This window comes from Pinus tabuliformis, chromosome 1_2 (assembly GCF_031772625.1).
Source record: "Pinus tabuliformis cultivar Carrire ecotype Pingquan chromosome 1_2, CPIR1, whole genome shotgun sequence".
Lineage (NCBI taxonomy): Eukaryota > Viridiplantae > Streptophyta > Pinopsida > Pinales > Pinaceae > Pinus > Pinus tabuliformis.
The window spans coordinates 580,964,356-580,978,051 of record NC_142298.1 but is presented as its reverse complement, the minus strand read 5'-3'; the positions used below and the strand labels follow the sequence as shown (position 1 = coordinate 580,978,051).

Genomic DNA, 13,696 nt, shown 5'->3' with positions numbered 1-13,696 from the left:
GTGTGTTTGGTGAGTGTTCGATAATATGTGTGTCAAATTTATTTCACTACAGAGGGGAGGAAAAGTGAGCCTCTAAGAGAGAGGTAGTAGTACCACCCCAGTAGAGACACACATTAACAAAAAGGGTTCATACAAAATCAAGCAGAATAGTCCACAAAGATGCGATGTTTATTGAAACCAATATAATGAGAAAGATTTGTCTAATATCCAATGGAGTAGTTCATGAAAATGCGACAATGATAATAGCAATTAGAACACATTCTCAATATGCTAAGTACCAGAATAACCGAAATAGTTCAACTACTTTAGCACAAAATAAAGAAAACATGAATTACAAACATTTGCTGAATAATCTTACAAACATTCATCTTAAGTAAAAGTTCCAAGACACATGTATACAATGAACACCACTATCTCCAATAGTGGAGTGTTGGAGCCACACTTGCTCCACAAAAGAACTAGCTTATTTCTCTGATGCCTTGCAAGAGGAGCTGTGGAGAAAATTCCTTTGCTCACACAATTAGGGAGTATATATAACCAAGGGGTGATGCTTCCTCCTCCTTGTGACTCTTTTACTACCCTCGTGATTTTTTGACTTCCTATGACTTTTCAAATTACATCTCTCTATATTCCACGTGTTTCCTTTGGAATTCCACTTTAAAATACATTTTGAATACCATTTACATGATCCACAATTACGATGTGGCACATGACAACTCATGGCATGACATGACATGACACTACTGACATGGACTGCTTGATGATGTGGTAGTGTCAAGCCACTGATGATTCTATGTGCTAAGTGTCTGCTTGAGTATGATATTCCTTTCATCTCCGTGTGACTTGGTGATAAATAATCTTCAATGATCTTAAGTCTTGAGTTGTGATTGCAAATTGATGTCCCTTTAATTTATTTTGATTGATAAACTTGCATGTTTAGCGACAAGAGTGTCTTTCAGCATGTTTCCATCCTTCATCTCTTTCTTCATCATCTTGCCATAGCATGGTAATATTAACAAGATATTGGGTTAGATGCTACAATAGCAGGAGCCTCCTTAGCATCAATCCTTAAAGCTACAATAGTAGGGTTAGAAAAAGCCATAAAATGTTACCCTTGCCCACTGTTTAAAAAAAAATTATAAAAAAAAGAAAGAAAAATGATGTATTTCTTACTAATATACAATAGAAAGTATCCTTTATAAAATAAAATAAAGGATACTTTTCCTTATTTTAATATCATGTTACATCAGTGTGACTAAAAAATAAACACAGTAATTATGTGGGTCATTACCCAAAACAACATACCGATTTTCAGAGGTAAGAGAAACTACAACCACATTTTTAGACATGAATAACAATGTACATCATCATTTTTTGATTACCACAGCCAAACCAAAGGAAAACAAGAGTGTTGTATTCCTTGTAGGGTTTGAATAGCGTCAAACAAAAGAGGAATAATGTGTTGAAGCCCTACATCAATCAATAGAAAACAAAAAGCTATAATTTATGTTTTTGTAATTCATTCACATGAGAAAAAATCAATATAACTCTTTATAGTTAACAATGATTTGGATGGTGTGCCATACACCCACAAGAGATTGAGAAAGCATAAAAAAAATGTTTTCTTCCCAGAAAATTTCGAGGAAGTAGACATAGACTAGTAAGGTTCTCTGCTTCCTTTATATTTATAGTAGAAAAAAGATAACCCATTAACCACTGAGTTATTGAGTCATACTAGTGAAAATAATTTTCCTTGCCAAAAATAGAGAAACAAAATTTGGTACATATAGATATAAAGAAATTTAACAACTTCTTGAGTAACTAATGCCTCATCGGAATATGTTTTAATTAAGAGCAGATAAATAGAACAAGAAATTGGCTTGAAGAAAAAATAACAATTGTACAGAACACCACCAACCATTTAAAGAGACTACATTATAATCGAAAGAGTTTTTTAATAGTCCATGGAAAGCTACAGCATGTCAAAAGAGACAACTTAAGAATTAAAGACAACAACCACTAAAAAGCACCCAATCCTTTTAAAAATATTGTAGTCAAATGTCATGGCTAATTCAGGTTGCAAGCCCCTAATAACCCAAAGGATAATCGAGGGTCAAACCTTAAGGGTTAGAACTTTACGATCAATAGTAGCAATTCAGAGAAAATTTCAGATCACCTTTTAAATTTAGAAATAAACACTTGTCCATAAACAAGTGTAGATGTGGAAAGACAAGGAATGTGAAAAATTAAAAACCTAGGAAAATTGGAAAATCTCTCGCCGACAAGAAGTAAACCAAGTAAGAATGAACTCTTACACATTGTGTTAAGTCGCAACATGGAACTAAGATGAAATTAGTCAATTGAAGAAACCCCAAGAAGAATGGGAATTATCGATAATAAAATCATGGAAAAAATAATAGAATTCATGAGTAAAAACCCTGGTGCCTATAGAATTTAGATTCCCTATTGTGGTGCATAGCCCCTTTCCTCATCGTTTATTTCAAGCCTACCACACTGGGAAACCACCTATTTATTAAAAATACCCCTTGCGGTGAAATGTAACAAAAATTCTCAACCTTATAACCATCAAATAAAAATAAAGAGAAACCTAGAAGAAGTTAACCACAACCTAGAGTGAGACATGATTGTTGGGATACAATGTTTGAGAAGAATCCACCCCAGAGGAATTCTCTTCATATGATTGGCATGACCTATTAATCACTAAAATCAAACCAATTAGATATGGATTTACAAGGTAAATAGTTGAAAGAAATAAAAGTAAGAGAAGAACTTTATGAGCAACAAAATAAGTTACATTTGTGAAGAACCTTTGAGGGGGACAAACTCTGAAAACTATGAACTTGGGGCAGCCGGATACAATAGTATAGTCACCGTGGTTTTTTTCCATTATAAGGCATAATCAAGAAACCCTAACATGAACATAAGAAGAGCACTGGTTTTTCTTCAAACACATATGTTACAATGAACTAAACCCAAGGCAACCCCTGAGGTGGTTACCCTAGAACTGAGGAGGAGGAAGGATGAAAATTCAATTTTCAAGATGATAGATGTATGATCAAGATTAAAAGTTCTGTAATTGTATAATTAATGTCTATGTTGTTACCCTCAAAGTTACCAATGAAGGAAATGTTTGAAACTCTAGAGAATTCGAAATTCAATACATAATTGCAAACGCCAGTGTCATATAGGTAACATATGTATGTATGGTGGTAAAAAAGGCCAATTAATAAAAATGATTAATAAAATCACATATGCATTATATAGTGCGGTGAACCAGAACTATGTACTAAGATCCATTTATTACATTAACAAAGGAAAATAATAAAACTATATAGCAAAGTATTAAGGGTGCCTAATAAATGAATAGGTTGAGTAGTACATTAAAGGAAGGATGATATATACATGCAAAACTTAGTTAATCTGACTACTTTAGATTGTTGCATTGGTACCCATACTTTTAAATATATATATTACGTAAAAGTTAGAGTCATTACCCATTTTCAACTTCAAAGAGGTTATTGATGTAAATGTCGATTATATAAAAATATATTTATAAACCATTTTATTCATATGTGGATATTTTTTCTAAGTGGGTAATTGAATAGAGAGAGAGGTCATATCTATGGAATTGATATATAAGTGGTGTGTCAAAGATCTGTTAAAATTTCTTGTTTAAAAAATGATCTTTTCTATAGTTGAGTTTCATGGAGATGTCAGAAATCAATAGTGATTACTATTTATTGTAGACCTATAGCTAATGTGTTAATATAAGATTTTGCAAGTGTATTACCATCTTCCATTATTTTACTTTTTTGAAAGAGATAGAACAAACATATTGTTTGAAATAATGCAATAAAATTTGAAATTAGAAAAGGAAATAAGGAGCATTTCTAGTAAAACTACAAATGATGAGAAGAGATCATGAGTTGAATTTTTAGGTCACATAGAGGGTTTGATGGATGCTCCACATCATTCTCCCTATGTTTTTTAAAATTCCTCCATGTTTAGATACATTGTGCCATGAGTCACTTCTGATAATGTCCAGTTAATAAAATTTAAACATTTGCATCCAATTTTTCACTCTCCATAAATTATTTAGATCCATTGGTATTATCCCAATACATTGGGGATAATTTTTCGAGCACATGAAGTGCCAATCCATTTTCCCTTAATCTTTGTCTCTAAAATTTTGTTCAACTCAACAACCAAACTCCTTCCTATGAAGTTAAATGTCACCGTACTTAAGAAATAATTGCCTTGGTTTCTATTGAAATCTTCATAAAGGTCCTTTGCTCAACCATGAAATCTACAAAAATCACCTGCACACCTGCACATGCACTTGAAAGTTTAGAAAGTTTCGATGCACAATTAGGATCATCAACTATCAACTAGCTAATTCTATTGCATATTAAAGAAAGTTATATATAAAATTGTGTACTTTTTAAATAATTCCATATTAAATAAAATTGGAAAAAAAACATAATTACGTAATCAAAAGCCAATTAGTATTATAATAACCTTATTGAAAGGGAATAAATTTCTTTTAACTAATAAAATTCTTTCATCAACGGAAAGTTATTATGTTTTGAGAATGATTTTTTTAATTATTTATAAAATACAATTTTGATAATTAAATATTCAAAAACCAATTTGTATGTATAATAAGCTCATTGAAAGAGAAGAAATTTATTTTAACTTATGAAATTCTTTCATTGAGAGAAAGTTATTATAATTATTGAATTATAAAAAATAAACCATTTTACAATTTTTTTAGTTATAAATATAAAATTAGATTTCAAATTCTATGTATAATTAATTTATTTATTTTTAAATATAATTAATTTGATTCAAATAAATTAGGTTATATATATCTATTTATCTATATATATATATATATAGGAGTTGTCTATAATGCGATTTTTTGGAGATTCCGGTGATGGAATCCGGCGGAAGAAATTGAGGTTAAATCTTGATTTGTTGTAGTTAAAATGGTTTTTTAACTGAATATTTGGATTCAGCACCCTGAAAAACCCCTGGGATGCCTTGATTATGCAAAAACTAGCTATCAAACTTGCGATTCCAATAAATTGCTGCTGGATTTTGACCGGAAAAACCCACCAGAAAGGCTTCCAAAAAGTCTCATTATAGACAACTGCTATATATATATATATATATATATATATATATAACAAACATGTATTTATATTTATATATTTATATAATATAACATGTATTTATATTTCTATAGATGGATATAATGAAATAAAAAAAAGTCTATTATTTGTCAAATGGAGAAATTTAAGAAACATTTTACAGTAGAGCACTAGATCTAAAAATTTCGTCTTGGAAATTCTAAATCATATTGGGTTGTGCCTTAGTTTGATGAAATAGAAATTGCACTAGGGATATTAGATAAAGGAAGTACAATGTCATTGTTTCTCGTGCCATCCTTCTCCTTGAAAATATTTTCCCTGAGTTGTCTTGTAGCTTGGATGGGTACATATCTTGCAACATTGGGCACTCCAATCTGAACAAGCTCTTTATTTCAAGAAGCACATTTTGGTAGCTCAACCATGGTCAACCATGACCAAGCATGGTCATCATTGGTCAACCATAGTTAAATTAGAACGTTCCATGCGCCATCATTCTCCTTGAAAATATTTTCCCTGAGTTGTCTTGTAGCTTGGATGGGTACATATCTTGCAACATTGGGCACTCGAGTTTGAACAAGCTCTTTATTTCAAGAAGCACATTTTGGTAGCTCAACCATGGTCAACCATGACCAAGCATGGTCATCATTGGTCAACCATAGTTAAATTAGAACGTTCCATGCTCTACGGACTCATAATGGTCAATTGTTGTCAACGATAGTTAGAATGGTCGAATATGGTCAACCAAGGTCTTTATGGTTGGATGTGGTTGTAACTATCACAACCACATTTATGTGGTTGATATACGTTGATCGGTGGAATTTTCCAGCTTTTATACATCAATTAGTGTATAGAAATGACATCGATCGGTGTATATCAACCACATTAGTAAACATCCCTAAGCTATTTATAGAATGAATAAGAAAGAGTAATATTCGTTTCCATCAATCACTCCCAAACTCTCCCAATCCACTAGGGATAATTTTTCAAGTGCATGAAGTGCCAACCCACTTTCCTTTGTAACATTCACCTCCAAATTTATGTTCCCCTCAATAACCAAACTCCTTTGTATGTAAGTCCAAATATCCACCTTCATTTTTTTTCACTTTAGTAACCAAGATGCTTTTTATGAAGTCAAATCTCACCATACTTAGGCAAAGTTTCACCTTGGTTTATGTGGGAATCTTCTTCACAATGGTCCTTCGTCCAAACATGGTGTAAATGATATCACCTTCTTCCATATCCAAGAAATGCATCATAATCTCCACTTCTGATGGGCCTCTATTTTCTACAACTTGCAAATCAACATTATCTTCAATGGTTTTATCTTCTATAATTTCCTCTTCCACGAAGTATTTAGCTACAATTTTCTCGTCTTTCCAGTTTTCACTAAACATGGCGCTTTATTAGTATATAGTGATGTCAAGTTTCTTTTTCCCCAATAATACATGGACATGGAGCAACATTTGATGGCAGAATGTAGATTAATGCATGGACATGGAGCAACATTTGATGGGAGAATGTAGATTAATGATTAATGCATGGACATGGACAAATATTTTTCACAAGCATGTATATCAATGTGTGGACATGGACTAGCACTTGCCCTTAGCACATAGATCATGAGTAGAATCCTCAAAACATGGACCAATACTTGCCATCTAAATCCTCTTAATCCCTTTAATTATTTTATTGAATGATTTGATCTTCTTTGTTATAATGTAGGGTTACAAATTAAATTTTTTCTTCACAACATATAATTATTACATACTAGTTTTATTTTATATTAGGCAAATATAATTGAAATGTTAATATATAAAAAAGAAAAAAACATATCATGAATTTCCTTAATTTATTTCATTAACCTAATGAATTTAAATGAAGTAAATTAAGCAAACTCAAATTTGATAATCATATAGTATATTAATTAAAAAAAATAAGAAACATTTTATAATGGAGCACCTGATCTACCTTGGAAATCCTAAATCATATTGCCTAGTGCAATAATTTGATGATGAAAGAGGGATCGCACTGGGCACATATAGACTAGACAAAGGACGCACTGTGTGGGTGGGTGTGGCAGTTGGTAGCACCATCCATATCTTTGAAAATATTTTGCCCAAGTCTTTTTGTAATTTGGATGAGTAAATCTCTAGCAACACTGGGGTCTCCATAAACCTGAACGAGCTCCTCATTTTGGGAGGCACATTTTGGTCACTCTTTGCGAAATATGCGAATATTTGCTGCAGTGTGCTTCCGCATCTCGCTGATGATGTTGCCACCTTTACCAAGAAGGCAACCAATGTGCTTTGACAGAACAAGAAGCCTTGTACAAATGCCACCTCCATCATTGTCATTGTCTTTCCTTGCAATTGGAGGACTGCCTCAAGCGTAGGTGAAACACCATCATTAGCCAACTCTGTTGAAGAAACCACAATTACACGTTCATCTGAATCTGATTGTGCGTCTTCAACCTTAATACTCGCACCTGTATCTTTCCTCATGCGTTTGATGATATTGCCGCCCTTACCAATCACACCTCCAATTCTATCATTTGGGCATACTATTCGAATACTATTTGACTTTTCTCAACAGCAGAATTCCCAGATTTTGGAGCAATGGCAAGAGCAGGGTTATAACTAAGAGGCCATATTGAATTTCGAGCTTCACTTCCATATCCTCCCAGTGCTGGTAAATGGCCGGAGGCATAAGTACCATTTACTCTTGGAGCACCTGAACTGTGATGAGCAAACAGTGAATCTCGTTGCGGAACATGATTTGGCGGAGTAAATAATGCAGGCACACCAGAAGGAAGGAGTGAAGCTGGGTTCGTTGCAGATAAAATATCAGTCCAAGGAATTTGCTCCTTAGGTGGGTGTTTATACAGAAAAGCTGAAACTGCATACAGTGCGCGGTTGCATCTCCAGATATGACGACTTCACCAAAACTAAAAGCACAGCCTGGCAACTCATCTTTTGGCCGTATCTGAATTTGTGCCCCGCATTCCCTCCTCAACTTTTGAATGTTATTTCCACCTTTTCCAATCAAACCTCCAATCTGGCTGTTAGCAGCCAGCAGAGCAGATTATTGGCGTCATCATTATCTCTGCCAGAAGATTGTTGAACAATAACAGAATGCACTCTAAGAAGAGCATCCTGAGCAGGACACACAGGTTCAACTTCAACTTCATTCTCATTGCAATCCTTCTCCTTGTCGTTGCCTCACGGGGAACTGAAGATTACTATCACGCGATCATCAACGCCTGGAACAGCATCCATAACTTTGATCTTCGAAAGCGTCTCTCGACTCACAGACTTTATAACTTTACCCGCCTTTCCTATAACACTTCCTACCACATTAACAGGGCATAGTATGCGATACACAGTACTGTCAGCGCCAACTCACAGATTTTATAACTTTACCCGCCTTTCCTATAACACTTCCTACCACATTAACAGGGCATAGTATGCGATACACAGTACTGTCAGCGCCAGGCAGAGTTCGCTCTCTACCAGTGCCAGAGTTCCGCCTCTTATTTCCAGAGTCATTGTTCTCTCGAAGCTCATTTTCCATGCGTGCTCGCTTTCCAGTGGCAGAGTAAAACCCGTCCATTGCGGGCAATCCTTTCACTTTCACAAATAAAAACTCTCCCTCTTTTAAGGAAGAACGCTGAGCCACGAGAAAAAGTTCGTGTACTTGAATCCTACTCTCTTCTTGAGTCTCCCACATCCTCCCTTCCAGGCCACTGGATTGCTCCCTTTTATATGACATGCGTTAGGGCTTATTAAGGCCTACAACTTGTTCAACCGGTACCACTTCAATAATATTATCATATTTTCATGTTCTTATATCAATATTTATATCATATTTTCATGTTCTTATATCAATATTCCTACTAGGAAAATAATAGTTTGACTTAATATAGGAGAGAAGATTTCAGGTATGGGTTACTAAAAGGGAATTAAGAAAATGTGATATGAATATAGGTTATAGTTGTTTGGACATATGGTATTAGTAAGTTATAATATTGAGTCATAATATTGCAACAAAGTCTACTTATAGCTTAAAAATCTCCATAGTTAAGAACCTTCTTATATGCATTTCTAAATTTATACATGTTTAACTCATATCTTGTTTTTTGTTCCCCTAGGAAAAATCGTAATTTTATTAATAAAAAAAAATTACATTTTGTAGATGCTGAAGCACATATCCATTAGCAGGTCAAAAAATGATGTTCAAAGAAAAGACCATAAAGAAATTAATCGGAAATAATGTACAATTGCGGAGAAAATTATGCTTTTCTCTCTTTTTTCTTCTCAACCTTTCGCCACTCCCCTTGAGTCGGCAAGGATGAAAATAGTACGAGTGAGGTGTCTTCCACAGGGCGAGGATTATCGTTGTCTGAAGAATGTTGTCTTTTGGCTCCACTGGTGTCCATTGTATCTGGTATCTTCTCCGGCAAAGAGTCCATCAGATCATGTAATGTAGATCTGATTGTTCTCTTGGGGAATGTGGTGTTCCTTTTTTGTTTCTTCCTCCTCAACAGGGACATCTTCAGGGTCTAGTGGAGGGAATTGCCATCCCTTGGGTTGTTTTCCTACTTTCTTCTTCCTACGCGTATCTTTTTTGGCTTCTGGGCATGTGTTTTGAATATGCCCTGTTTGGCGACAAATTCTGAATCTGAATGCAGTATTTTCATAATCTAGTATATGTGTCCAACTTTTCTATTTATAGTTGAGTTGTATTTGGTCTGGCAGCCCTTTGCTAAGATCTACTTCCACACACATGCGTGCAAATGTGTAAATTCCTTCCTCCATTCTTTCTGTGTCCATTTTAATGAATCACCCAATGGTGTTGCCTATAATAGACAGGACTTGAGGGCTCCAGAAGTGTAGTGGTAGGTTGTGAAGACGAACCCAGACTGGCATCCGAGATACAACCATTGTATTTGGATCAAATTCTGGGAACCATGGAGTCATGAAGAGACCCGTGGATCCCATGAACCATGGTCCTTCCCTCATAATGATGTCCCTTTCCTCTGCTGTATGAAATTTTACAATGAAGAAACCTTTGGAACAGAGATGAATGTCACATGTATCGGTCCAGGTTCTAAAAACCCAAAGGAAAAGGTCCATAGACTTGGGCCAGAAACAGTTGAATCTGCAGATTAATGCTTGTTTTTCGAATGTAGAACAGTACTCGTCTGTTTCTGGTATATCCATATTTATTTCTGGGGTGTAACTCAGTTGTTCCACAATGTATGGGGTGGGTGCTGTGCCAGCTTGTTTTGTTGAGTTTGTAGCTGGTTTATTTCCTTCAAGAATGTCTTTGAAGGATAACCCTGCACTTTTTTGCTTTTGATGTGTTTCTGGGATTTTTGCTGTGCTGCTTCCTATGCCACTACCTGAGGGATTTGTTTTGTGATGGTCTGCCACGCCTCCCCTCAGCCGCAGGTTGAGAGTGATGGTAGACTCAGGTAAGATTTTGTAATCCATAAGGGTTTTGTAGTCTTGGAGTACTCTGCCTCCAAAGATTAAAACTTGTGATCCTGTAGGATAACCAGTATGTTGGTAGATACTATTCTTCAAAAGCAGTACTGATTTGGTGATCTGTACCCAGGACAGATGTGTCCTTTTAGAAGGGGTTTTTATAAAAACTTGAAAAGGAAGAGGGCTTACTAGCGATTCAGGTTCTAGTTCTATCTGAGAGTAAGTTTGTCCATCCGCATCAGATTTGCCGCACGTCTTTGTATTCCCAGAGATTTCCTTTCGGGAAAGCTGAGGAAAGTGCTGAGGGGGCGAGATCTGGTCCCAGCAGAGTTGCTCCTATTGCTCTATTGGCAGAAACCCTATTTTTCGTGCTTGTTTCCTCATTGTGGTTCCTGCAGGCTCCTTTCTGCTGTCCGCATAGCTCCGAGGGTAAATGTCAGTATGGCTGGCGTTGATGGCGTGGTCTCTAGAAGCCCTAGCAAATGAACCCTGATCACCGACATTCTGTACTGTGCTGCAGTTAATGGCTCCCTCTAGAATAGACCTCAAGGTCAGCACGTTACCCACAGTCAAAATGGTCTTCTTTCCACTGTAAACTAACTGTCCCGGGTTCATACCTTCAATGGCTACGATGAGCTCCTTCTGATGTCTATAATGGAATGGGTGCCTGAAGATCACCTTGCAGAGAGGAGCGTCACAGCCAAGATCATGTATGACGTCTGTGCCATTCCCCTGATGAAGCCATTGCGCTCGCCATAGTCGCGGCATCTGAAACGTGCAGGTCCCTTCCTGCGATGGGTGTGGGATTTGAACACGGAACCTACTCCCTTACCCTGTGCATGAATAACGTGACCCATCTCACTCTTTGAGCACCCCACTATGTTATTAACTCATATCTTGTTATATTAGCATCTACCAACCATTTAATTTATATGGTTGCATTAGCTAATTGGTTTAAACAACTTTAATGAATTTGTAAATGATAATGTAATCAAGCTAAATCTTATAATTACATATGAGGTTTAAACCAATTGGTTTGTGAGGCATTATGTCTTCACTAGGTGATGAAGTTCAAATTTGTGGGGAAGGGTAGAAATTGAATATTCCTAAACTTGTTAGTTAATTTTTTTATTGTTGATTTTGTATTAATTATGCTTTGACTATGTATATTTATCTAAAATATTAGTCAATTTTTATTTTATTTTTATGATATACTTAAAAAATAATTTTGCACCCACTCTCCAGCCTAGTATAGAAGAAATGTTGTAAGGTTATGTTATGTTATATAAACTTTTTGACTACATCAAATTACATAAAAATAAAAATAATAAAATTAATAATTATAATTATGAATTAAAATATTTTAATTTGTTAAAATTACAATTAAAAACAAAATAATAATAATAATTAATTAATTAAAAAATATAAAAATTTAAAAAAATAAAATAAAAAAAATTGTTATTGATGATTAATAATTAGACCATTTATGGGTGGTAGAGTGAGAGGGGTTATTCTTTGACCTAACGATAAATACAGTATCATTATGCTTGGGGTTTGGGAGTAGAAACCAATAATCAAGTAGAATATCTCGCTCAATGGAAGGGTCTGGAAATAGCATTTGAAAAGAAGATTACCAAAATTGTAACACACCTCCCTTGTGTACTACACTATTGTAAACCTAAGTTAAGTTAAAGCCAGGTATGATATCCTCCCTTGTGTGTTAAAGGTTGTAGACCTAAGCTGAGGAAAGCTAGGTTTGATACCCTCCTTTGTGGGTTAAACTATTCTACACCTAAGCTAAGGAAAGCTAGGTGATATGTAATATGAAAATCAAATGTATTATTAAATAAATTAATAAAATAAATCACTTGGAGAGTGGAGCACCAAGAGAGAGGAGATGATTGCCAAATCCCATGAGGAATGGGATAGAGATGAATATTTCATGATAAGCTTCTAGATGTGATTCTAGATAAGCTTGGATGAATTGGATATCCATCGGATGGATGGGAGATAAAGATCCATCGAATATAAAATCTTTGCGGGAGATAAAGGCAAGATTTTATGTAGAAAAGCATTGTGGAGATAAAGACGATATTTTCTGGATAATACCTAGGCAAATGGAAATATCCATAAAGCAGGATGCCGCTAATGGTAACTAAATCATGAAAGAGGGTATTAAATACCCAGTGCATTGGTTAATTGAGGAAATTTGGTCCCTGGCAAGATCTTTGGCTTGGGGGAGAATCAGAGGTGATTCATGGCTGGGTGGTGGTGCTCCTCCCTCCAAGTGAGGTTTAGTTGGTGTCAGTTGCATGGAATGTATTGTATGTTGTTTCTTTTCCTGGATATTACTTCAATTCTTTCAGCATATATGTTTAGCTGTAGGTGCGATGATAACTATACATGATAAATGATTTTGGTTCGATTGAGGTGTTCCAGTTCTTTACTCGTATTGCGTAAGATATATGTTGATGATACTATTTGTGTTCATGTAATTGATTTCACTCTTATGCATGTGGATGAGTAAAATGTCCAGTGAATCTAAATCTAATCATCATTATGTTAAAGGAACATAGTTTGTATTTAATGTTATATTATGTCTCTGGGCAGATAATGGGTACAAGACATAGATGCATGCATTTCATGGTATAGTCTATGATAGTTCGATTAACTATTACATGTGTATTCAAGGAGGCTGGTTTAGCCATCCTACCTATTGTATAAGAGTTGAGTAAGTCTGTCGAATTATGATTTTGATGCATGGCTAGGCTAACTGCATTAGACTTAAGTTAATTAATATTGGTGGCGGAATTAAACAATGAATGTTAGGGATTACATGAGAGAACTAGTTTCTTTCTACAAATTTATAAAATTGTGCTTAATGATGGATCTGAATAATAGTGTTCATGAAGTGATTCAGATTAATGTACTAATGAATGCAGTTAAATTTTAACTATAGTAAGACCAAATCCAAAATTTAAGGGCCTAGGGGCGAAATTCCCGGGTAGGCTATGGAGGTTCGTTTTTGTTTGAAAA

At 35.1% G+C, this 13,696-nt stretch overlaps 2 pseudogenes; both read right to left on the bottom strand.

Annotated features, from left to right (window-relative positions):
- Window positions 1–7,217: 7,217 nt before the first annotated feature.
- On the bottom strand, window positions 7,218–8,942 carry LOC149206953 (KH domain-containing protein At4g18375-like; annotated as a pseudogene).
- A 2,054-nt stretch (window positions 8,943–10,996) lies between these two features.
- On the bottom strand, window positions 10,997–11,517 carry LOC149206952 (large ribosomal subunit protein uL2 pseudogene; annotated as a pseudogene).
- Window positions 11,518–13,696: the final 2,179 nt, after the last annotated feature.